The sequence below is a fragment of the Styela clava genome, chromosome 10 (assembly GCF_964204865.1).
Source record: "Styela clava chromosome 10, kaStyClav1.hap1.2, whole genome shotgun sequence".
Lineage (NCBI taxonomy): Eukaryota > Metazoa > Chordata > Ascidiacea > Stolidobranchia > Styelidae > Styela > Styela clava.
Window position 1 is genome coordinate 546,087 of NC_135259.1, and position 27,273 is coordinate 573,359.

At 35.3% G+C, this 27,273-nt stretch overlaps 1 protein-coding gene and 3 long non-coding RNA genes across 7 annotated transcripts in view; 2 read left to right on the forward strand and 2 right to left on the reverse strand.

Moving 5' to 3' along the window:
* Window positions 1-27,138, forward strand: LOC144428136 (uncharacterized). Of its 2 annotated transcripts, XR_013478128.1 has the most exons (6): window positions 1-102; window positions 2,768-2,909; window positions 3,677-3,883; window positions 23,448-23,625; window positions 23,906-24,111; window positions 26,665-27,138. It is a non-coding gene; the product is annotated as an uncharacterized LOC144428136 (long non-coding RNA). The 2 variants fall into 2 exon arrangements; XR_013478129.1 differs by lacking the exons at window positions 1-102; window positions 2,768-2,909; window positions 3,677-3,883 and adding an exon at window positions 22,831-23,104 and having other exon boundaries at window positions 26,665-26,822.
* LOC144428077 (S-phase kinase-associated protein 2-like) overlaps window positions 1-27,273 on the reverse strand; it is a 287,944-nt gene that overhangs the window by 75,218 nt on the left and 185,453 nt on the right. The window lies entirely within an intron of this gene.
* On the forward strand, window positions 14,797-19,549 carry LOC144428134 (uncharacterized). Its single transcript, XR_013478126.1, has 5 exons — window positions 14,797-15,530; window positions 16,845-16,997; window positions 17,291-17,366; window positions 17,972-19,172; window positions 19,347-19,549. It is a non-coding gene; the product is annotated as an uncharacterized LOC144428134 (long non-coding RNA).
* On the reverse strand, window positions 19,584-22,256 carry LOC144428135 (uncharacterized). The gene is made up of 2 exons (XR_013478127.1): window positions 21,705-22,256; window positions 19,584-21,465 (listed from the first exon to the last, which is right to left on the reverse strand). It is a non-coding gene; the product is annotated as an uncharacterized LOC144428135 (long non-coding RNA).

Consider the following 27,273-nt stretch of genomic DNA (forward strand, 5'->3'; position numbering starts at 1 on the left):
GTCTATCTATGCATGCTGATCAACGTAGTAAAACGGTGTTTCAAATCATTGATGGAAGAGGAGATTCTGATTACAAAGATTTGGAGAAGAATAATGAGATACGTAAGTTCTTGAGACGTACGATATTTTCGACAATAACCCTGTTTAAAGAATCTTCTTATTCACATTAAAAAGCAATCATATATTTACGTTGTTTTGTTCAAAATCAAATTATTGACTAAAATTACTCATGTCTGTAGCTTTCAGATACTGGTATTTTTTCAAATTCATTACTTTCCAAGTTGAAGTAGTCACGAAATCTAGTCACAATATAAGACTTATTTTGGATTTAATTTTCGGTATAGTCAGTAATCTTCTCGTCATTTTATGAAATTATATTATACGCCGATTTGATCTCACTCACTCATTCATCCACACTTGATTACATCGCGAGCGAACACGGTTCTTCTTGTTTTGATAACATTTAAGAATGAGTTAATCTTCTACTTTCCTGGCTTACGTGAATGGAGACCATTGTCAACGTGCCCCATGCCCTGTCCCAGCCAAATCGATTTATTTCAACCATATTCAGCTTTCAAGCAACTCGACTCACAGCGATAAAGTGCCAATCTCACTTTCTGTGCCTCAAAGATTTGCCGCAATTGAATCCAACTTTAAATCTGTTTAATTCTTTCATAGCAATTAATACGATGGTACTTGAAACAAAATCAGGAACATCGACATCTCGAACGTAACCTACATAAAACAATGAACAAACTGAATATAACATGCGGATATCTAAACAAATCTTACAGTAGTGTACAGTGGCAATTAAAATTTACAAATATCAGCAGATAACTAAATGCATAAAATTATTTATAGATTTCTTTATTTGAGACTGATTAGATACTTACCCCATGTTTAGATCCCCAGGTGACACTATTCAATGAAGTTTAATCCAATGTGAACTCAATGTATCTTGCATGACTAAAATATGAAAGCAGCTGTTATTTATCTTGTATAACTATAATACAGCCCTGACCTGCAGTCAAAAATTATATTTTAATTACAATCGGGCACCTTCTAACTTCAATCCAAATTGGTATTTCTAACTGCAAAACGGAGAATACTAAAACCAATACTAAACATCAGAAACGTCTCCGAAGACACTAACTAACAATAAACATTAAGCTAGACAGTGACAATGCATATTAGCTGCTTGCTATCAATTTGCTAATTACAGTGAATAATCGAAACACTGTCGAAATACTGTTATTGGACACTGCGTCAGATGATATTCGTCGACTGCGTGACGTCATGCGTCATCATATTCAGAACTGAACTGAGTCCTAATAGGAGAGCTGTCGTTCAACATAACTGTGTCTAAATAACAAGTTCAAACAACTGCACTTAACAAACTAGTGCAATGAAAGTCATCAGTTAGCACATAATTATTTTAATCTTTTATACCGAGACCCCGACAATAATGAGGAAAATGCGACATTTGAGGCAAACACCCCGCCAAGTTTTAAAAGAACAAATTAGCAAATCATTCATCAAGTTAGTGTTATAAATGATTTAACAATTTTAATTTTCGGGAAAATCAGCATTCCTAACCCCAAGTCAAATCCTTACTGGATAATTACTTTTTTTTAGTTAGAGCGGTGGCGGGGTTGTTTTTTGGCGCAGGATTTGTAAAAAAGATCCAAACGTTTCACATAAAAGTTACTCAACGTTGGGCTTCTTTGTTTTTGAATCAGGGGCTAAGGTGCACTCACTGCACTGAGTAATACTTTCCTCAGTGGAGGTTAAAAAAAAACCATACAGACTTTACTAGAGACTCCGAAAACATTTGGAACAATCTTTTGTGGAGTACGATTTTGAACTCTGCTCATATTGCGTGTCATCTTCCATTTCTCATTTGCATGTCCGGGTTCGGAGAAATATTTTACTACAAGCGCATCTACGACTAAACGTGACCGCAACCGACGACTGTGAGCAATTCCTGAACCTGCATAACGCAGTTGAAAATGGTGTCGTGCGGTGTGCTCAAGTCTTCAGCGATTGCAAAAAATCACTTTCAGCTTCCAGTACTTTTATCTGTTCAGTTGACCTACCGACGCACATAAAAGTTAATATCAAGAAGCAAAGTAAAACACTAAGACGCTTTAATAATACTATAACTATACTCGTTTCTTGATATTGAAAAAAAATGTTCGATTCTTATTCTATTGCAAATTTTGTTTTATCAATTTTTTAACACGAACGGGGTGCTTCGAACGCGATTTTATACATTTATATGTTTTTAAAAAACGCCAAATGATCTCAAGTATTGAAAAAATGAATCATTTCAAATACAAGGAGTTTAGAAACGGTCTATTTTTGTCAATAACCTAACAGTAACTTAATCAATACTGGCTATGTGATTTTCAGATTTTTTTCAGTATTTGTTGGCGCGTTGGCCCGTTTTTCAGCTACTAATTTTAAGTCATATCTCAGATAAAGTTTAGTAAATGAAAGGTCGGTACATATTCTCATTGGTAAAAAATACGTCGAGAAAGTTTTAGTCAAGATATTTATTTTAATTAAATATTATGAGTTGTTCGGTCTTGTTGCAGGTATTTCTCGAGCGTGAGAATCTTTAATCTCACATACATTCAGAAAACACGAGTGCGCTTAAGCTTAAGCCTTTTATGTTTCATTTGTCCACATTGAAATGTTAGAAATAGGTTCTTCATGAACAATAATTAGTTAAAACAATGCAGTACATGCTTTATTTTTATTCCAGAGAGTCAGCGATACGAGCAAAAGACCGACTTTTATTAAACTGTGAAGCATTAGAGAAATATACACAAATTCTTTTAGAAAAGAGGAGAAGACAAACCAGATTCAGATAAGAGAAAAAGATAATAAGACTATTTTAGTGAAATGTGAGTTCGCTGTTGTATTTAGGCTATTTTGTAACTATTGAAACGCTAATGAAGTAAACCAGATTGAGATCAAAGATCTTTTGAGTAAGTTCGCGTGACTTTGCATTGAGCAAATTTACAATGAAAACGTGTCAGTTGTATGGTCGTGTTATATTGCCAGCATTAGTTATAGGCTATCACTTACTGAATCGCGATTGCTGTCATTAACATTGTTTGTGCCAATTTCTTTTCAACCCAATGTTTCAATGACTAAATATATTTATGCATGTTGTAAGTTATCCTCAGCTGTGAAAAATGCCAATAGCGTGGGTCCTAAACGTTGGTAACTTTTGGTATTTAATCTTGCATCATTATTTCATGCTGCTTTGTTTTCCAGGCCGGTTTACAAATCAGTATGACGTCATAATGAATATAAACACTATTTTAATGAATCTAATTTGGCTGTTCGTCTATCTACGTTTGCTGACAAGTGTAGAATGTAGAATTGTATAAAGGTGTTTAAATGCAGTTGAAACTCTTGCCATGTAGTGGGCTTAAGTCTGTGGTAGTCGAAACTGCGCGAGGTCGAATTTCTCCAATATTACAATCTTTTTTGAAAGAAATGTATAATAGTATTCTTACATAATTTGTTTTAAATACGTAAATTTCTGTACAAATTCTTTACAACACGTCGAGAAAGTTTCAGTCAAGATATTTATTTTAAACGTCTGTACTTTTTTTATATTTAAACTTTTGTAATCATTATATCCATTTTTATTCACCAGCAGACTGGCCATCGGTTCAGAATGACGTCAAAATGAATAGAAACATTATTTATAGAGTTATAATGTGATTGTTGATAAAAACCGATACAGACAAATACTTGCCGTTTGCTGCTGACCAATGTGGAGTGTAGAATCATATAAAGGTGTTTCAATTCATTGATAGAAGAGGAGATTCTGACTACAAAGATTTAGAGAAGCTTAATGAGAGGCGTAAGATTTTGAGGTGTAATATTTTTTTTTGGATATAATGCTTTTGAGGAACCTTCTGATTCACATATCAACGTAATGTTTTGCTAAAATCCAAATTATTGAATTAATATAATCACTCATATTTTTCAAAATGTTGTATTGCGCAAGTTTGAAGTGGTCCCGAAATCTCGTCACAACACGAGAAATTGATTTGATTTTAATTTTCGTATAATCGGTAATCTTATCGTCATTTAATAAAATTATTTCACCCCAACTTGAGTTCACGCACTCATTTATTCACTCTGGATTACCTGCGGAAGAACCCAAAGTATGATATACTATGGACTATGGTCAATAGGGTAATTCCGGTGAAATGTGAGTTTGGTATTTATTTCAGGCGGGTTTGTAACTATTGAAACGCTAATGAAGTAAGCTTTTAATTCTTTCCTAGCAACAACAGAAATATTTAATTTTCAGAATCACGGAATACATGCCCATGACTGCATGACATGGCTTGAATATGTGCATATCGAATGCCAATTTTAGTATATATGTTTATTTTGGACGTGAAAAATTAAAAACGTTTGATTCGTAGTTCATTGATAAACTTTCCTCTGTTGATAGTGTATCTCATCATATCTGAAGGTATGAAGCTGTCTAAACTATTGCAAACATAAATACTATTTTTAGTCGTTAATGGTTCCAAACTTGATAATATTGTATAATAGTATCAAATATAACGCGTTACTGTACAGAAAGCAATTATGTCGCGATCAAAAAGGAATAGGCTTGTTTGGTTTATAGTTAATTGTAATTTTTGTTTTTCATCATCAAAAACAAGTTTTGGTTGAATTTGTAAATTGTTAAAAAAAATCACTTTTAGCTTTCAGTACTTTTAGCTGTTCAGTTGCACTTCCGACGCATATAAAAGTTTATATTTAGAATAAAAGTTGAAGACGTATACGCTTTAGTTTTGCTCGTTTCTTAATATCTTGAAAAATGTAGTCCATTGCAAATTTTATTTCCAATGAATTTTTAACTGATTATATCTGGGATTTTCAGTTGGTCGTGAATTGTTTCCGACTCTGCAATGTTATATATAGTGGTATCTCGAACACGAACACGGTTCTGTAAAGAAAACAACCAAGTCTCCTAGCTAGACCATTCAAAAGGGAATGTTTGCTTCTAGTTTATTGCTACTTTATATGTTCTACTACAAGGATTTTGTATATGTATATATATATTTAACAAATGCCAAATAATCTTAAGTAATGAAAAAAAAAGAATCATTTCAAATGCAAGGAAGTTAGATTCGGTCTATTTCTGTCAATGACCAAACGGTAACTTAATGAATACTGGATATGTGATTTTCAGATTTTTTTCAGTATTGTTGGCGCGTTGGTCCGTTCTTCAGTTACTTAGTAAATGTTTAGTAATATCTCAGATATAATTTAGTAAATGAAGGGCCGGTACATAATCTCATTGGTCACAAATAGGTTGAAATGAAAAAGTTATCCACGATAGTCATTTATCATTTACGCTGTATTTTCTTCATACGGTATTTCTAATATTTCAACCTGCTTGCCAGAATTTTTTAGATATTATCGCATATACGACATACACCTTAACTCTAAAGTTTTATTTTCTTTTAACTCTTGTCTCAAGTCGATCTACCTAAAGCTTATTCTTCTTACCTTTAGTTTTAATTCTGGATGGTGACAATGAGTAAACAGAAATGGTCACAACCATAAGTTCGCGTTATGCATTGGGAAGTCTAACAATTTTAGCCGTCATATTCGGTTTACTGTGAGTTCTCACCCGTTTACAGTCAGTGAAATACCAGACAAAATATTCTATGCTTCGAGATTCTCTTCCGCGAGATTCAGCTATTTGGAATTCAATACCTCATAGTTATTTTTTAATCAAATTAACACGAACTGATTCAAGCCTCGCGTCAGTTGACATTTACTAACTCGCATTATCATTATTACTCTCTATGCATAGTGTCAGTATCTCTTGGTATATTAGTAGTCGTCGGTATCTTCACTTTGAGTTTTCGTGACTTTGAGCAAATTTCCAATAGAAACGTCTCAGTGTTATGGTCGTTTTAAATTATCAGCATTAATTATAGGCTATCACTCACTAAATCGCGATTGCTGTTATTGACGTTCCTCGTGCCAATTTCCTTTCAACTCAATGGTTCAGTGACTGAATTTATTTAGGCATGTTTCAAGTCATGCTCAGCTGTAAAAATGTTAGAAGCGTAAGTGCTATACGTTGGCACTTTTTTGGTATTTAAATTTTCATCATTACTGTATCATTCCTTGTTTACCAGGCCGGTCAAATATGACGTCATAATGAATATAAACACTGTTTTAATGACTTATAATTTGATTGCAGATAAAAACCGATACAGGCGATTCCCTGCTTGTCTATCTATCTATGCTGACCAACGTAGAATGAAGATTTGTATAACGGTGTTTCAATTCACTGATGGAAGAAAAGATTCCAACAAAAAAGATTTGGAGAAGAATAATAACATGCGTAAGTTTTTGAGACGTACGATATTTTCGACAATATCCCTGTTTAAAGAATCATCTTATTCACATTTGTAAATTTCGAAACATTGATACAAGTTCTTAATGAAGTATAACATTAAGTCAATCATATCAGAAATCCTCACCGATCCGCAATGACGACATTCCATGGTTTATATTTAATGCAAAAACATGGATGTGACAGAAAATACAACGAATTCTGAGGCCAGTAGCAAAGATATTGTTCACTTTTTCATTTTACAGTGACGATAAGGAAGATCAAAGCCGATACGAAATATAACAATCAAAATAAAGTTAATTTGGAGATGGGGATTGCAAATTTATCTTTATAATTTTCCTAGCGTCTCGTCGACAATGATCGCACAGTAATTCCGCAATAAATTAAAAAAATTAAATATCGATATCCACCAGATCGCAAGACTTGATACGCGCGTGATTAAAAGAACCGACATATGTATGTGGATGGCCGAAACAACACGTCATAATCACGAAACATACCTCAGCCTATACTTCTATATGCGGTTATAATTTTGCCGTTTCGGCGTCTTTATCCACTTATAACTGCTAAGACATAGGTTTTGTATGACGTCATAATGATTCCAACAAAATATATGAATTGAGTTCTTTTATCCAGATAACAAGCGATTCAGGCCAAGAACGCTCATTTGCAAATATTCCCTAAACATGTGGAGCATGAGAAATCGACTCAAAAATCAAATATCTTTAGCGAGAAGAAAACCAGAAATCAGAAGGTTAATGGAAGATGTGAGTTTAGCTGTATGTGTAGATGGTTTTGCAACTTTCGGAAGGGTGATGAAGGAAGCTTTTGATCTTTCTCTAGAAACATTAGTAATGTTTCCATTTCATTTTGAATACTTGAATACATGCTCATTCTTCTGGTTTTCACGTTAGGATATTCTTCAAATGCAATATTTTAGAAATGTTTCCGACTATTCAAAATAAAAATAAAATTTACATTCGTAGCTTATTATTAGTGGTTAGAGATTTCGACAACGCGCCCCCAATAAACAAGTCCTGTCACGAACTAAACGATTTGTTTCTGAACCAGTTACCAGTGTTTGATATGAGAGGGCAAAGTGTTTCAGCATGTTGTCTGTGCTTTAAAGTGCTGTCCCAATGTAATTCAACTAAGAATCTGTGTAGTTTATTCAAAACAAAAACAGTCAACACGGTGGAACTTGGAATAGAATCAGGAACATGGCATCTGCTGAAAACAAGGAACATAAACTCAATATTTCATACGGATAGACAACTCAATTTTGCAGTATTATAATATCACAACTCTCTATATTTCAAGTCAATCAGCACGATAAAGATTAAACACATACAAAACCTAATTTAGTATAATACATACGTTATGTCCTGGTTCTACAAGTAACACAACCAAACGAAATATGCTCTGATGTAAATATAATTCAAGTTTTATGACAAAAATATTAAAGCAGTAGTTACTATGTTAGTTTAACTGTAATACTGCCCTGAAATATATTTGTATTACACTTGAAAACCTCAGTTCTTACAAGAATTTTAAATTTACAAATTGGTATTTCCAACAGATACATAACGAGTACTACCAACAATACAGCACCTGTAAACACTGATTCACACCGAATACTGAGATAGACTGAGACAAGATATTCAACTATTGCGCTTCCAATTTACCAATTATCCTAATTAATCAACAAACTCACATCATACTATTGTTTAGTGCGTCAGACGCGCCTTCGCAGTTTACGTAAAAACGTCAATATTTACCCTGGCCAACATTCGGATGGAACAGTAACAACTAGGGCTGGGAATTTTAGGGAAAACTCTTTGACCGTCAACCGGGTGAAATTAATCGGTTAACCGGTTAACCGCCGCGTGACGTTTGAGGTAATGATTATAATTTCAGATTGTTACGTCATAATGGTCATAAAGCAATTCCGCGTGTTCTTATTCCGGTATCGCTCAAAATTATTCACGAATCGAGATAGTTTCATGTTTCCTCTGCTGCAAAAGATAGGCAGCGTGGTTCGGGCGTGTGGAAATATTTTAGAAAACTCGATTCCGTTCTTAAACGTCATTTATGTGACAAATTTTGAGTGTTCTATGTGCAAATTCTACTTCGAGATATATATCATAAAGAAAAACGGCATCAACTGCACACTTGTTGTATGACATTGAATATCCGATTTTGCAATGAAATCGTGAACAATATATTTCGAAATCGACCGAAAACTGATTTTGAATTCATCATTGTAAATTTTTATTATCAGCAAACTTGGTGCTTCCATTATTTTTTACATTTATTGATTCCTTACCCACACAGTTAGTAAGATTTTTTTGAATTAAACGCCGCAAAAGATAAATTTGCGATGACGTAATCATATTTGACGAAATTGTACGGTATAAAGATGATTTGTACCTGAGATGTCAGTTAACGGTTAAAATAAAGCATAACCGTTAACCATATGAAATCGGTTAACCGGTTAACCATTCCCAGCCCTAGTAACAACCTATGATGATTTAAGAATGCATGTCAGTAGGGATTTCAGGATAGAAGTTACATGAATATGATTAAGTACTGCTTGTACCGAGCTTTATAGGGTAGATCAGGGTGGTCCGAACCGCGGCCCTAGCACACATTCCTTGCGCCCGTAGAACAATTTTAGCGTGTACCAAAGAAGATAAACGTCAAGACTCTACCAGGATGGAAATGACTTCCCGTGGTCGGTACGAGGAGAATAAATTGTCTTGTGCAGACATGATCAAGCTGATGAGATGAATCGCGCTTTCATCCAAACTTCGTACATGAAGCTCGCCTTAAGTAACTTCTCAATTTTAGAGACGTGGCCATGTGACAGCAATGACGAAACGCAGACCTGACTTAGCGCCGCGCAATCCAGTTTTTTTTTAGCTGGGTCCGGAGTCTCATCTTAGACATATATTTTGGTTGTCATTTGACGATACCACTAGACCTGATCACGCTAAAAGTAACGAAATTAGTCAAATATATAAATTCATCATACAATAAGTGTAGAATGGGTGAACAAGAAATAGGAAACGTATTTACCTTTCCCCAACAACGTTCAATGACGGGATCTGGCGTGTTTCCAAGTAATTTCTACCACGAAAAAATATAATTTTGGCGGACATTACAAAATCAAACATGAAGAAAAATGCCAAAAATATCACGATATTTCTCAAGGAGCAAATGGGTAAACTCCCGATGTTTTATCACTTTTGGGTTTTCTCGTTCTGCGGCCCGCGAGACATCGCCAAAAGTTTTTGCGTCACGCCAACCTCGCAACCTTGGACCACCCTAGGGTAGATCTTATATAACGGATGCTGCAATTAGTAGAAACATAAATTAATATTGTATCGGTAAAAGATGTAGAGAAATCGATCTTCAATACGATTCCAGAAAATCTATGCATTCGACACGCATGTAAATTTAGATCCGAATCTTGCTCCATCCAATTCACTAAGACAAGTAATAATTCAACAACGTCTTCATATATATATCACAAAGTTTGTTTGAGATTAAATGTAATTACTTTGAGCCACATATCATGTATTTGGAAGATTGTCAATTATATCTACCCGTTCCTTATTTTTTATAATGTGAAAAATTCTAATTTTACGGGCATTCAGCGAATGCGAGTATCGCCTTTTTTAATCTTATTTCTCATCATTCTATTGCTAGATATCGGTGCCGTATGCGATGCAATCACGAGAACCACAAAATACTTCTAAGAGAATGATAACAGAAACAAATTATGTGGATAATAAAATATGTGAGTTTAACTTTCTTTGACTTGTCAAATACTGGCACTATGATCTTCAAACCTCCCTTTCATACTAGCTCATTCATCAGAAATTGAGCAAATGTAAAGGTTGTGCATGTGGGATAAGTAGTTTGAAGTAAGGTTTCCCACTACGGTTACGAGTTACGAGCTAACTAAAGTCGTATCCTGTCCTTTGGAATCCAAATTATTGTCTTCAATATATGCACCAACAAGAAACTTTGAAAGAAACTTTGTTATCAGCCTGAAACACATCTGATGTTGACATCAGTGTTTACAGTCTTAGTACTTCAGTATTGGTGTTACTAATAAATTGACTATTTTTGACAAGGACTCAAAGAACAGCCTCGAGTATGCTAGGATACAAAATAAGACAATGATAAATATAACATTGCATATATTAGAGCAATCCTCAAAACCTATTTGGGTAATTTATGAATAAACCTAACAATATTCTAAGTATCAAATTCCCACCTGATAATCATTTTGCAACGTATGGCATGAGTCAAACGCGAAATAGGAAATCCCATCATTAATAAAATACAATTGCACAGCAGACTCCCTGATCCGCATTGTGCGACGTGCATCTACCTCGTGGCAACAAAATTTCAAATTTTCTAGCGAGGGGACTGGGAGGGGTGAGTCCTTTATTCGCCACAGTAAAAGGAGGGACGTTGACTAACTATAACAGGTGTGGCCAACCTTTCACATACCATGCGCCACGTTTTAAACATAATGTTTCAGATGCGCCGTAAATATCTTGTATTCCCACGCCTAATGTCCGCTTCTTGTTGAAATTATATAAATTTATAATACACACACATATATACACACGTATATGTAGGAATGAGTTAACCTTCTGCTTTCCTGGCTTACGTGAATGGAGACCATTGTCAACGTGCCCCATGCCCTGTCCCAGCCAAATCGATTTATTGTCAACTATATTCAGCTTTCAAGCAACTCGACTCACAGCGATAAAGTGCCCATCTCGCTTTCTGTGCCTCAAAGTTTTGCCGCAATTGAATCCAACTTCATAACAATTAATACGATGGTACTTGAAACAAAATCAGGAACATCGACATTTCGAATGAAACCTACGGAAAACAATGAACAAACCGAATATAACATGCGGATATCTAAACAAATCTTACAGTGGTGTACAGTGGCAATTAAAATTTACAAATATCAGCAGATAACTAAATGCATAAAATTATATATAGATTACTTTATTTGAGACTGATTAGATACATATCCCATGTTTTAGATCCCTAGGTGACACTATCCAATAAAGTTTAATCCAAAATGAACTAAATGTAACTTGCATGGCTAAAATATGAAAGCAGCTGTTATTTACTTAGTATAACTATAATACAGCCATATCCTGCAGTCAAAAATTATATTTTATCCACAATCGGGCACCTCGCATTCAACCCCGATTCTAACTTCAATCCAAACTGGTATTTCTGACTGCAAAATTAAAATACTAAAACCAATACTAAACATCAGAAACGTCTCCGAAGACAGTAACTAACAATGAATATTAAGCTAGACAGACAGACAGTGACAATGCATCCGAGCTGCAGGATTTGTAAAACAGATCCAAACGTTTCACAGAAAAGTTACTCCACGTTGGGCTTCTTTGTTTTTGAATCAGGGGCTAAGGTGCCCTGAGTAATACTTTCCTCTGTGAAGGTTAAATAAAAACCAGACAGACTTTACTAGAGACTCCGAAAACATTTGGAACAATCTTTTGTGGAGTACGATTTTGAACTCTGCTCATATTGCGTGTCATCTTCTATTTCTCATTTGCATGTCCGGGTTCGGAGAAATATTTTACTACGACTAAACGTGACCGCAACTGATGACTGTGAGCAATTCCTGAACCTGCAAAACGCAGTTGAAAATCGTGTCGTGCGGTGTGCTCAAGTCTTCAGCGATTGCAAAAAATCACTTTCAGCTTTCAGTACTTTTATCTGTTCAGTTGACCTACCGACGCACATAAAAGTTTACATCAAGAAACATAGTGAAACACTAATACGCTTTAATAATACTATAATTATACTCGTTTCTTGATATTGAAGAAAAATGTTCGATTCTTATTCTATTGCAAATTTTGTTTCATCAATTTTTTAATACAAACGGGGTGCTTCGAACGCGATTTTATGCATTTATATGTTTTTAAAAAACGCCAAATGATCTCAAGTATTGAAAAAATGAATCATTTCGAATGCAAGTAGTTTAGAAACGGTCTATTTCTGTCAATAACCTAACAGTAACTTAATCAATACTGGCTATGTGATTTTCAAATTTTTCTCAGTATTGTTGGCGCGTTGGCCCGTTTTTCAGCTACTAATTTTAAGTCATATCTCAGATAAAGTTTAGTAAATGAAAGGTCGGTACATATTCTCATGGGTAAAAAATAAGTTAAAATCAAAAAAAGTTATCCGCGATAGTCATTTAGCATTTTCGATGCATTTTCTTCATACCGTATTTCTAATGTTTCGACCTGCTTGCCAGCAATTTTTCGATATTATCGCATATACGACATACACCTAAACTCTAAAGTGTTTTTTTTTTCTCTCAAGTCGATCTACCTGAAGGTTTATTCTTCTCATCTTCAGTGTTAATTCTTGATGGTGACAATAAGTAAGCAGAAATGGTCACAACCATAGATTCGCGGTATGCATTGGGAAGTCTAACAATTTTAGCCGTCAAGGTCGGTTTACTTTGAATTCTGACCCGTTCACAGTCAGTGAAATATCAGGCAAAATATTCTATGCTTCGAGATTTTCGTCCACGAGATTCAGCTACCGGTATTTGAAATTCAATACCTCATAGTTATTGGACACGTAGTGGACATAGCGATCGTTTCAATATTATGTTGTTGTTGTTCTTATTGTTATGCTTAGTGTCCTTGTTCTTTGACACGTTTTGAAGAAATCGCTTTTCTCTTCGAATACTGGACCAATTGCTTTGAAATTTTTAGTGGTTAAAGATAAAAATTTTCTCCAGAAGGCTATCACTTTTTTTTTTCGCTATGACGTCATCGAAATTATTCCCACTGGGTGGCGCTACGTGTCCATATATTTGAGCATAGCTCTCTTGTTTCTTAATCAAATTAACACGAACTGCTCCAAGCTTCGCGTCAGTTGATATTTACTAACTCGCATTACCATTATTCAACTCTATACATAGTGTCAGTATCTCTTGATATATTAGTAGTCGTCGGTAGCTTCACTTTGAGTTTTCGTGACTTTGAGCAAATTTCCCATAGGAACGTTTCAGTGTTATGTTCGTTTTATATTATCAGCATTAATTATAGGCTATCACTTACTAAATCGCAATTGCTGTTATTGACATTCTTTGTGCCAATTTCCTTTCAACCCAATGGTTCAGTGACAGAATTTATTTACGCATGTTTCAAGTCATCATCAGCTGTGAAAAATGTTAAAAGCGTAGGTGCTATACGTTGGTACTTTTTTGGTTTTTAAATTTTCATCACTACTGTATATTCCTTGTTTACCAGGCCGGTCCAATATGACGTCATAATGAATATAAACACTGTTTTAATGACTTATAATTTGATTGCAGATAAAAACCGATACAGGCGATTCCCTGCTCGTCTATGTATGTATGCTGACCAACGTAGAATGTAGATTTGTATAACGGTGTTTAAATTCATTGATGGAAGAGGAGATTCTGACTACAAAGATTTGAAGAAGAATAAGAACATACGTAAGTTTTTGAGACATACGATATTTTCGACAATAACCCTGTTTAAAGAATCTTCTTATTCACATTAAAAAGAAATGATATATTAATGTTCGATTCTTATTCCATTGCAAATTTTTTTCATCAAATTTTTAACACGATCGGGGTTCTGCGAACGCGTATTAAGTATTAAAAAAATGAATCATTTCAATACAAAGAGTTTAGAAACGGTCTATTTCTGTCAATAACCTAACAGTAACTTAATAAATACTGGCTATGTGATTTTCAGATTTTTTTCAGTATTTGTTGGGTCTTTGTCCCGTTTTTCAGCCAATAATTTTAAGTCATATCTCAGATAAAAATTAGTAAATGAAGGTCCGTACATAATCTCATTGGTAAGAAATAGGTTGGAATAAATGAAAGTTACCCACTATGGACCTTTCCCCGACCTTTGACCTTTATTGTTTTTGGTCGCTCAGACAAACATTGCAAATATTCAGACTTGTGTAGGGCGATAGACTGGTACGGTGCGTTGCTCGTTTTGGAGGCCTTCAGATGGCATTTCACTAGTGATGGCGGTATTTTCGTGCTTCTAAAGTTATACCATATTGTCAAGTGATCTATTATTAACGTTATTCCGCCTTCACATTGCCGTTACCGTCCCTGACTTAGTTCCAAAAGCGGCGAAAAGCCTACCGGTATGTAGTTTAACCTCGAATCGGAGTTTAACTTTGGATCGGCGGTTTAAGTCCAGATCAAAAAGGTGGTTTAACTTTCTGTGACGTAAATCTCGACTTAAATGTAGACTACAGTTGTACCAGTAGTCTATTGCTATACTGCTATAAGGGTTCTTGAGGCCATGTGTTTTGAAAATATTCGGCGAAGTTCTTGAGATTGCATCTGGACGTAATAAACATAGCTGGTATATAGCACAGCGCCATGACATGCTTGATCAGGTCTCTTGTTCTAGCGTCCCTAAAACGAAATAAAAACATGTTAATACAAAAGAGGTGAAAGATGTACAAAGACATATATAAATATCTCACATCTCTTGCACATATTTGGAGTAGTCATCTTGAATTCTTGCGTAGTTTTTTTGGAGTTAATATACCGTTAGTCGTTTCAGTATAAAACGGTGATGAAAACGACCTCGGCTAATGAGTATTTACGTTTGTAAGGTGTCAGGCCAGCGATAATGAAGCTTTAAACTCGGCGATAACCGAGCAGTAATCTCGGCGCGCGGCTTCGTTATCACCGATCTGGCACTGATATCCATGCACGGAGATTAGATAAGGTTAGAATAAGAACCAACAATCATCTGGATGGTTGGCACCGCCATTTTAACAGTATTACCCGGAAAAATATGCCTTTTTACAGTTTAATTTCAACAATGTACGAGGTAAGTATAGGAATAGAGGCGGATGTTGTGGAGATTTTGGAAGAGAATGTTTTGGGGCGTGTCAACGGCAGGTATGCGGAAGCCAAGGAGAGGGTGCAACGTGTCTTGGAACAGTTTAAGGAAGGAGAGTTATCTGTGGACTCTCTTCTTCGGAGGTGTTCAAGGATCTACGGGCCGCAGTATTGCAAAGAGTAAGTATGTAACGCAGCAAATTTCCCATAACGTTTAGTATTCAAATAAAATTCGGGGCTCCCGAAGTATGCGAACCAAGATGGCGGACATCGGAATGTAATATGTGTACTAGGTTAGGGTTAGGCCATAATTTTAGGTATAAATACTACGGGAGACTCTTGGCTAGTCTTCGAACTGATAATAGGACTAAAATAAGGAAAATTGGAAAAAAAATTATCGCCTAACCCTAACCTGTTACCCATGTTACGTTCCGGTGTCCGCCATCTTGGTTCGCATACTTCGGGAGCACCTAAAATTCATTATTCGTAACGAAAAAGAAAACAAAACCTTCCACCCATTAAATTTCCTCATAACGTTTAATATTTAAATATCATATTAAATTCATTAATCGTAACAAAAAGTAAACATCTTTTATCCATTCTTCTGCCCAGTTTCTTTGCCAGGCGCAGCGACAGAGCCTATCTGTTCCTGGTTTTCTTCTGCAAAAAGAAATTCCAACTCTATGATATGACTGAAACCTTGCCATGGTGAGTTGGCTTACAACTAATACCAGTCGGCACTAAGTAAATGCTATGCAACTCTTGAGTCTGCGTTTTGCAAAGCAATGTCTTCTCCTCGAGCATCGATATCGCAGAGCGATTGCTCGACTGGTGAGTTGTCTGCCTCTCGTTGCTCGGTAGTCGAGTTGTCTTCACCTCGAGCATCGATGACGTCACGTCGCAGAGCGTTTGCTCGACTGGTGAGTTGACGGCCTGTCGGGCGACTGCCGTAGGCGAGTTTAGACTACTGTAACCATAGACTACTGAGCTCACATTCATAAATATTCAAGTGTTACTGTGAACTATAAAAGTTTTATTATATTTAAAGATGCTCATTCAAAACATTTAATACCAACAAAGTTCAAAAAATTAAACGAACACAGTCCTATAAGTCAACAGTCTAACTTCGCTAACGTTACTCCAATTTCGTCTGTAGACTGTATTTGAATTCATACAACAGGATCAAAATAAGCCACTTATACAAATAAAAGAGCTTTCTAGAGCATATTCATGTATTTTTCTCAACATTTGAGCACTAAAAATATCAAAAACGCATTTCTATAGACCTAAAACACCACCGTAGAAAATGCCAAAAGACGGACAACTCACCAGGCCTCTAGGTAGTCGAGTTGTCTCTGGTGAGTAGTCCGTGTAGTCGAGTTGTCCGTCAGCCTGAATAAGTAGTTGCGCAGTAGTACCGTCGAACAGATACTCCTAGTCCTAATACAGTAATATAAACTTCAAAATGTTTTAACAAAAATAATATATTTTCAGATATTTGAATCTACCTGTGCCCAAAAGTTTCCTTTTAGTTATATTTTGTGTATGAGCAGAACTGAGATTTACCTACGATCGGCTAATTCACAAGTCTGCAAGGTCCCGAAGTTGGATCAAAAAAATAGACAAGGAGCGAATAGATAGCAGAAGGTTGGCTGGATATTTTGATATACACCAATGTAAAATCATATTGCATGTTATAGGTATGCTGTATGCACAGATGTACGATATTTATGGTATTAATGATTCTGACTCTTGCTATATAAAATGAAACTAGAATATTGTGGTACCATGCCCATGAATTTCACCAAATGCTAGAATGCAGGAATGAGTATATTGATAACTATATATTGCCAATAACTTATCATGAATGCAATGGTTCATGCTATCATAACTATTTCTTTAATGTAACATTGTTTTCTGATTTTCATTTATTTCTACAGCTGTTTCAAGTCAAGTAAACTGTCTGAGTGCCATGATGATGATCAATTTTATCAGCTCTATTGGAGGAGCAAATTTGTGAGTTTGTCACTATTTAAATGCCATTTATTTGTATGTGAACTGTCCTAAATTTATGTTCGCAATTTTCAGTAAAAATAAGAGCCTCTTTAGTATCAGCTGTTAAATGAAAATTATTTTTAGTTTGTGTGTATAATCTGTATTATTCGTATAATATGAGGATACTTTATCAACCAAAGGCTCAAGGTAAATTTCTTATTGGTATTGTCACAGATCTGTTCAAGTAACCGAGATGTGACAAACTTTTCAAAATCATTCCCATTAGTCATTTCTTGTTACATGCAGGCAAAACTAGTGTCACATGATTTTAGAGTAGAGCAAAGTTTTTCGACATGCAATCACAATCGAAGACAAAAGAGCCTTCATTTAATATCTGAAAACTATAAATACTCTACTGTTTTACTTTTCCAAATTCATATAATTAAATATACATTGGATTTTATGTAATTCAAAAATAGCATTTCAGAATACAAAAAAATCTGTACATATTCGAATATAAATTATTCGGTTTTAGTCATTGCCTAGGTCGAGTTTGCTTCTTTAATATCTAGCGCACTTCATCAATATACTATCTTTAACCCTGTATTTTTATTTATATTGTTCAGGTCATGAAGAGAAACAACTGTTATGGATAGGATTATAGTAAAAGTGTTGTCAAGTCAAGGCAGTGTGCAGCAGTGCTTTATTCTACGCCTTCGTGTCCAACAAATATGTGGAACCCGGTTAACTTAAGCCTAACAAACAAATAATTCTTGCATGCTAAAACATTTGAAGCAAACATAGTTATGTTGATTTTTCGTCACTTGGCGAGTCTTTCGCAGAAGAAATAAATTACTAAACTTTTAAATAGCAACGAAAGCAACAACTATGATTGCACCTGTGTCTGTGTGCATTACGTTGACACATTCCTGTCTCAAAGCTGTAGAGCCAGAATAAAATTTAGCACCTCTTCCGAATTGATTTTTTCAATTTCTTGAATGTCAGTACATTTTAGCAGTCATTTGAACAAATGAATATTGGTTATTTTCGCAATACAAATTTTCAAAATAATAAAATGTGAAATATGTAGAAGCCTGTGGCCCGGAACTTGCCAGGGATAGGTTTTCAGCTGAAGTGTGTTCATTTCATCTGTTTCCACTCTAAGTAGGATGAGGGTTCTATAATTTAAGTCTTGTTTGTTGTTATGCTGAGGTTTTAGCAGAAAAATATTAGATTCAATTGGTGTTGTAGACCAGGGTCGTCCAACTCGTGGCCCTTCGATGGGTTCGCAGGTTCGAATCCCATGCAGGGATGGTTATGTGCGAGAGGATTGCTGGACTCCTCGCCGTCGTTGGGTGGTTCACCTAACCGCTGGTCGGTTACGGCCTCCTCCACCACCAAGTCCATGCTTCCGAAAACAAACAATATAACTAATCCCATACCAGACTTGGAATGGTAACTGGACGAGAGGCCGTGGTTTGCCATATGGATAAGCCGTCTTATCGGCTTTCCTCTCCCCAGGGATAAATATGTAAATCCTATCCTATCCTAGTATAGAAACAAATGAAATGCAGGGGCAGTTCGAGAAGTCTCTTAAATACATTCTTGGAAACATTGCACAAACTACAGCAATCTGTAATTATGAACAGATGAATATTTTTTCAGATACATCCATGATGGTTCAGTCGTCAATCTTGGTTCAACGCTAGATTTCAAAGCCAAGTGCTATAGATAAGTTCAGGAGTCTCTGCCACCACATCATCTTCAAATAGTGGTGTCGCTGGATAGTCACCAAGTCTCTGATGCAATTTGTACATGCTAGGCACGGTGAGAGCACTTACAGATTTATTAGCTCAGTAAGATGGGTGCAAATATACTATTGAAAGATTAGATTCAACAGGTTTGTTGAGGTATTATGATCGATTACATATCACATAAAATTACAAGACTAATGATGTTATAGTGATAAACATGGTTTAAAAATTGTTACCTATTCATCAGAACTACTAGTGCTTGTTGCTGTATCATTGGACCAACCAAGACTATCCAACATTGAGGGGAATAAAAGATTTTCGGCCGAGCCAAGCATGTACAAACCTTTCCCAGCATTGGTAACAAGCTATATGGAGAGAACAAAATAGATCCAACAGTTTTGTCGTCTGTAGTTGGTGCTAAGCCCACAAAGTTAGATCGAGCCAGAGTTCCAATCATACCGGTTCAACCAAAAACAGTCGGGTATCTGATAGGTTTTACAATATAGTTTATTCATTCAGTGTAGAAATAGAATATAACAGATTATAAAAAATATATGATGAAGGAACAAGCAAGTAAATCCAAGAAAATTACTACAAATTATACAGTTTTCCAGATATTGTGTTGCATAGGATAAAAATACACACCAGATATATGCTTTTAGGCACAACAAACAAGAACCATGAAAGCAATGAAACGTCGAAATAATAGAATTAAATTCATTAACAATTCCATTCACAGACATAATGTCTTACAATGATTTTACTGCTGAGTTATTTTGTTAAAGCTGCCTGGTTTCATCTCCTGATAATATGGAAGAATTGCTCTCACTGAGCACTACCTCATTGTTATATAGTCAGATGGGCAAACACCCACCACTTGGTTCGGTTCTAAAGTTATCAGGTGATTATGAACAAGTTGTAATTTATATGACAGTGATAAATGCAAAACATCCTAACAAAATAAGGATATTTATCACACACCACAGTTACTACCAAGTGCAGGGATAAGGTTGCAGGAGCAGCTTGGTGTGACTTTGCAGTCCGCACAAAAAATGATATTGCAATCACCATGGTCACACCGGACATGTATGTATGTATGTATGTATACACAAGACCAGACTGGCCTAAAACACATGAACGTGCGGCATACACCTCTTATGATAAGCATAAAATGCAATAAATCAAATAAGTATAATATGGTCCTTCATACAGACAGTTGTGCGAGGAGGGTGGATTAGGCAACATGGGTAATGGTGGAGTATGCCCAACTGTTTGTACAAAGGAGTCTTTAAATAAGCTTTCCAACAAGCCGTCAGTGGGCAGCAGAGGATCATTAGTTTTTCGTTAATTGATCGATTAGTTGTGGGGATACAAAGGCATAAAATCGGCATAGCAAATATGATTATTTATAAAAAAAATTGAAAATCGCACAACACATTGTGTTGGGTTACTTGGGTATTTAATTCATACAGTGTAAACATATTTTCTTTCTTGTACACGGTTATAGTTATTCAGTTACATTTAAATGTAGAAACTATAACAGTGCTCAAAAAAAAAAATATCAAGAAAAAATTCTCGCGCAATGAATGGAGATAGATAATCTGACACTGTCACGTTGGCATGACGATTTAAAAAATAGAAATGTGCATGTCACGCTACCTAAAAAGCACCATATAAAGTGATCTTACAAACAAGATAAAAATAAATGTGCACTCTGCAGAAAGGGCATAAGAAGATGTGGCAGTACATTTAAATGTAATTGAATAACTATAACCCTGCTCAAGAAAAAAAATATGTTTACACTGTATGAATTAAATACCCAACACATGCATGCATGCGAAGCTTCCTCCATAAAGTAACATCATTTTATCACCAATGGATTGTAAAATATTCTGCATGAAGTCTTCAATATTAATTTTCCTTCTTTATTCATCATTTTCACAGTTAGCAAATGTGACACCAATGCTGGAAGAAGTATGTGTTTTCTCATATTGAATTACGTTAAAAGGGTTGCCCGATTCTAAATCTTGTTAATTTTCGCGTGCCCTTTTATCATTATTATTTCTTTTTCTAGTAGGTAGCCGCGTACTTTTTGAAATCTATTTTAAGTTATGCTCGACTTCCAGTTTTCTCTGCATTTTGTTTGTAGGTTGACTTTTTGTGTTGTTTTATGCCAGAGAACCATAATAAAATGATGATGATGCTTGCTTACATTTTTCTGCTGTCTGACAAAGCACTGTCATTTTTATCAGAAGCACTTGAGGTAGTTTCAACTAAAGAGTCTGGGGGCAGATCTGGTTGGATCCCTGATAATCCTTTCTCACTTCGCACGTCTCTGTATCAAATGAAGTATCCGGTGACAGATCCTGTTAAATTCGGATTCAAAGTTAAATTATGGCATAAGTATTCCTTACCTCACAATTTGTTGGGCGACACGAATGTGATATAGGGTCAGGGTATTCATCAGTTGGTTCATCGCCTCCATGAAAATGCATGATGGAACGCATTGCTTGTATGAAAATTTATTTCATATGAGAATTATCATATTGAATATATCATACAGTCATACCGGTAGGTATCGAAAACAATATTTATGTTGGCCTACCTCGATACACACATAGGTATTTCAGGTGATTTTTCCTAGATTGAATCGACTGTGAGGCCTGTTGCATTCCTTTATCCACCTTATCAATATGTGGCTTCGAAAAAGGCACAAATCTTACTCCATTTGAACGGTTGGGGTACCGTACAGGTTGTCAGACCGGAAATACCATACCGGTAGGCTGTACCGTATGCGCAGCGTTTACACATAGACATAGTTAGTCTACCAAAAAGATTCACTAATAGATTCTGTTTGATAAAAATGCAACATCGTATCGAAGGCGAATTCTTCCGTACTGACATACGGTAGGCTACCGGTACCCTTGATTGCATCAGCATGACTGTCTACTATTTTTAGTTGGGAATAGCAGTTGGTTGATCTGTACGGTACCTGTAAGGTGCCTGCAACGGGTACAGCCTTTGAGTATAGATATATAGATTTCGTGAACGTGATTTGCTACAAGTAACATCTGAACATACAGTATTACAGCTTTCTAATTCTCGCAGCCCTGTGAAGAAAACAAAAAGCGAAAAAAAGGGACAAAGATCTATCTAAAACGCCGGCAACCTGTGCGGAACGCGTCTGAAGTTGTCTGAGCGACTTTTCAGCGAAGAATGTTTGTTTACATCTGCCCGCTTATGATTAGTTGCGAATACGGATGTTTTGATTACGGATGTCTGGGTCATTTAGCATTTTCGCTGCATTTTCTTCATACAGTATTTCTAATGTTTCGACCTGCTTGCCAGCAATTTTGCGATATTATCGCATATACTCAACTCTAAAGTGCTTTGATATATTTTCCTATCAACTTTTGTCTCAAGGCGATCTACCTGGAAACTTATTCCATTTATAATTCTGGATGATGACAATAAGTAAAATGAAATTAGTGGTCGTCGTTAGCTTAACTTTGAGATCATCTTTTGAGTAAGTTCTCGTGACTTTGCTTTGAGCAAATTTCCAATAACAACGTGTCAGTGCTATGGACGTGTTATATTGCCAGCATTAATTATAGGCTATCACTTAATAAATCGCGATTGCTGTTATTAATATTGTTTGTGCCAATTTCTTTTCAACCCAATGTTTCAGTGACTAAAATTATTTATGCATGTTGTAAGTTATCCTCCGCTGCGGAAAATGCCAATAGCGTGGATCCTAAACGTTGGTACCTTTTGGTATTTAATATTGCATCTTTATTTCATCCTTCTTTGTTTCCCAGGCCGGTTTACAATTTAGTATGAAGTCATATTGATTATAAACACTATTTTAATGAATCTAATTTGACTGTTCGTCTATCTAAATTTGCTGACAAGTGTAGAATGTAGAATTGTATAAAGGTATTTAAATGCAGTTGAAACTCTTGCCGTGTAGTGGGCTGAAGTCTGAGGTTGTCGAAACTGCGCGAGGTAGAATTTCTCTAATATTACAATCTTTTTTGAAAGATCTGTATAATAGAATTCCTACATAAATTGTCTTACATATGTAAATTCTGTAGAAATTCTTTACAACACCTCGAGAAAGTTTCAGTCAAGATATTTATCTTAATTAAATATTATGAGTTATTCGGTCTTGTTGCAGGTATTTCTCGAGCGTGAGAATCTTTAATCTTACATACATTCAGGAAATACGAGTGAGCTTCAGCTTAAGCCTTTTATGTTTCCTTTGTCCACATAGAAGTTTTAGAAATAGGTTGCTCATGACGCAATAATTAGTTAACACAATGCAGTAAATGCTTTATTTTTATTCCAGGGAATCAGCGATATGCGCAAAAGACCGACTTTCATTAAACTATTTAGATCACAAAACCAAATCAAACAGGATAAACTGTGGAGCATTTGAGAAATATACACAATTTCTTTTCGAAAAGAGGAGAAGACAAACCAAATTCACAGAAGAGCAAAAGATAATATTATTATTTCAGTGAAATGTGAGTTTGCTGTTGGATTGAGGCAATTTGTAACTATTGAAACGCTAATGAAGTAAACAAAATTGAGATCAAAGATCTTTTAAGTAATTTCGGGTGACTTTGCTTTGAGCAAATTTTCCTATAAAATCGAGTCAGTTGTATGGTCGTGTTATATTGTTAGAATCAGTTATATCAGTTACTAAATCGCGTTTGCTGTCATTGACATTCCAAAGGTCCTAAACTTCTGTACTTTTTTGATATTTAAACTTTTGTAATCATTTTCTCCTTCTTTATTCACCAGGCTAGCCATCGGGGCAGTATAACGTCAAAATGAATAGAAACATTATTTATGGAGTTATAATTTGATTGTTGAAAAAAAAAACGATACCGCCGAATACTTGCCGTTTGCTGACCAATGTGGAGTGTAGAATCGTATAAAGGTGTTTCAATTCGCTGATAGAAGAGGAGATTCTGACTACAAAGATTTAGAGAGGATTAATGAGAGGCGTGAGTTTTTGAGGTGTAATATATTTTTTTCGGATAAAACGCTGTTAAGGAACCCTCTGATTCACATATCAACGTGTCATCAATGTTTTGCTCAAAATCAAATTATTGAATAAAATCACTCTATAGCTTGTAGAATCTGATATTTTTCAAAATGCTGTATTTCGGAAGTTTGAAGTGGTCCCGAAATTTCGTCACAACACGAGAAATTGATTTGATTTTAATTTTCGTAGTGTCGGTAACCTTATCGTCATTTAATAAAATTATTTCACCCCAACTTGAGCTCACTCACTCATTTATCCACTCTGGATTACCTGCGGAGTAACCCAAAGTATAATATACTATGGACTATGGCCAATAGGATAATTCCGGTGAAATGTGAGTTTGGTATTTATTTCAGGCGGGTTTGTAACTATTGAAACACTAATGAAGTAAACTTTTAATTCGTTCCTAGCAACAACAGAAATATTTAATTTCTAGAATCACGGAATACATGTCCATGACTGGCATGGCTTGCATGTATGCATATCGAATGCCAATTTTAGTTATATATGTTTATTTTAGACGCATAAAAATTGAAAAACGTTCGATTTGTAGTTCATTGATAAATTTTCTTCCGTTGATAGTGCATCTCATCATATCTGAAGTTATGAAGCGGTCTAAACTATTGCAAACATAAAATACTATTTGAGTCGTTAATGGCTCCAAACTTAATAATATTGTATAGTAGTAACAACTCTAACGATTTACTGTACAGAAAGCAATTATGTCCCAAGCAAAAATGGAATAGGCTTGTTTGGTTCATAGTTCATTGCAATTTTTTTCTTTGTCATCAAGGACAAGTTTTGGTATTATTAATATTAATTGAATTTGTAAATTACTATAAAAAATCACTTTTAGCTTTCAGTACTTTTAACTGGTGACCGTACATTTGAACCCATGCACATTTGAACCCATGCGTATATCCACGGGTTCAATCTATATGCGGGTGCTAAAACCCATGGGTTAGGGTTAGTATGGGTTTAACTATCCGTGAAACAAAAAAAATTCCATAGGTGCAATAGCATACAGGTGCAATTGTCATGGGTTCAAATGTACGTGGGTTCAGATGTAATGGAACCCTTTTAACTGTTCAGTTGCACTTCCGACGCATATACAAGTTTATATTTAGAAAAAAAAGTTAAAGACGTATACGCCTTAATTTTGCTCGTTTCTCAATATCTTGAAAAATGTAGTTCATTGAAAGTTTTATTTCCAATAACGTTTTAACTGATCATATCTGGGATTTTTAGTTGGTCGTGAATTGTTCCCGACTCTGCAATGTTATATATAGTGGTATCTCGAACACGAACACGGTTCTGTAAAGAAAACAACCAAGTCTCCTATATAGCTAGACCATTCAAAAGGGAATGTTTGCTTCTAGTTTATTGCGACTTTATATGTTCTACTACAAGGATTTTGTATATGTATATATATTTAACAAATGCCAAATGACTCAAGTATTGAAAGATAAAAATGAATCATTTCAAATGCAAGGAAGTTAGATTCGGTCTATTTCTGTCAATGACCTAACGGTAACTTAATGAATACTGGCTATGTGATTTTCAGATGTGATTTTTGCGCGTTGGTCCGTTCTTCAGTTACTCAGTAAATGTTTAGTAATATCTCAGATATAATTCAGTAAATGAAAGGCCGGTAGATAATATCATTGGTGACAAACAGGTTGAAATGAAAAAGTTATCCACGATAGTCATTTAGCATTTTGCTGTATTTTCTTCATACGGTATTTCTAATGTTTCAACCTGCTTGCCAGAAATTTTTAGATATTATCGCATATACGACATACACCTTAATTAACTCTAGAGTGTTTTTTTCTATTTTCCTACAACTCTTGTCTCAAGTCGATCTACCTGAAAGCTTATTCTTCTTATCTTCAGTGTTAATTCTGGATGGTGACAATAAGTAAACAGAAATTCTCACAACCATGAATTCGCGTTATGCATTGGGAAGTCTAACAATATTTGCCGTCTAGTTCGGTTTACTGTGAATTCTCATCCGTATACAGTCGGCGAAATACCAGACAAAAAATACTATGCTTCGAGATTTTTTTCCACGAGATTCAGCTATCGGAATTCGATACCTCATAGTTATTTCCTAATCAAATTACCACAAACTGCTTCAAGCCTCGAGTCAGATGATATTTACTAACTTGCATTACCATTGTTCTCTATACGTAGTGTCAATATCTCTTGGTATATTAGTAGTAGTCGGTAGATTCACATTGAGTTTTCGTGAGTCGTGACTTTGAGCAAATTTCTAATAGAAACGTCTCAGTGTTATGTTCGTTTTATATTATCAGCATTGATTATAGGCCATCACTTACTAAATAGCGATTGCTGTTATTGACATTCTCTGTGCATTTTCTTTCAACCCGTTGGTACTTTTTCGTTTTTAAATTTTCATCATTACTGTATCATTCCTTGTTTACCAGACCGGTCCAATATAACGTCATAATGAATATAAACACTGTTTTAATGACTTATAATTTGATATCAGATAAAAACCGATACAGGCGATTCCCTGCTCGTCTATCTATGCATGCTGACCAACGTAGAATGTAGATTTGTATAACGGTGTTTCAAATCATTGATGGAAGAGGAGATTCTGACTACAAAGATTTGGAGAAGAATAATGACATACGTAAGTTTTTGAGACGTACGATATTTTCGACAATAACCCTGTTTAAAAAATCTTCTTATTCACATTGAAAAGCAATCATATATTAATGTTGTTTTGTTCAAAATCAAATTACTGACTAAAATTACTCATGTCTGTAGCTTTCAGATACTGGTATTTTTCCAAATGCATTACTTTCCAAGTTGAAGTAGTCACGAAATATAGTCACAATAGAAGAATTATTTTTGATTTTATTTTCGGTATAGTCAGTAATCTTATCGTCATTTTATGAAATTATATTATACTCCGAGTTGAGCTCACTCACTCATTCATCCACACTTGATTACCTCGAGAGCGAACACGGTTCTTCTTGTTTTGATAACATTTAAGAATGAGTTAATCTTTTACTTTCCTGGCTTACGTGAATGGAGACCATTGTCAACGTGCCCCATGCCCTGTCCCAGCCAAATCGATTTATTTTCAACCATA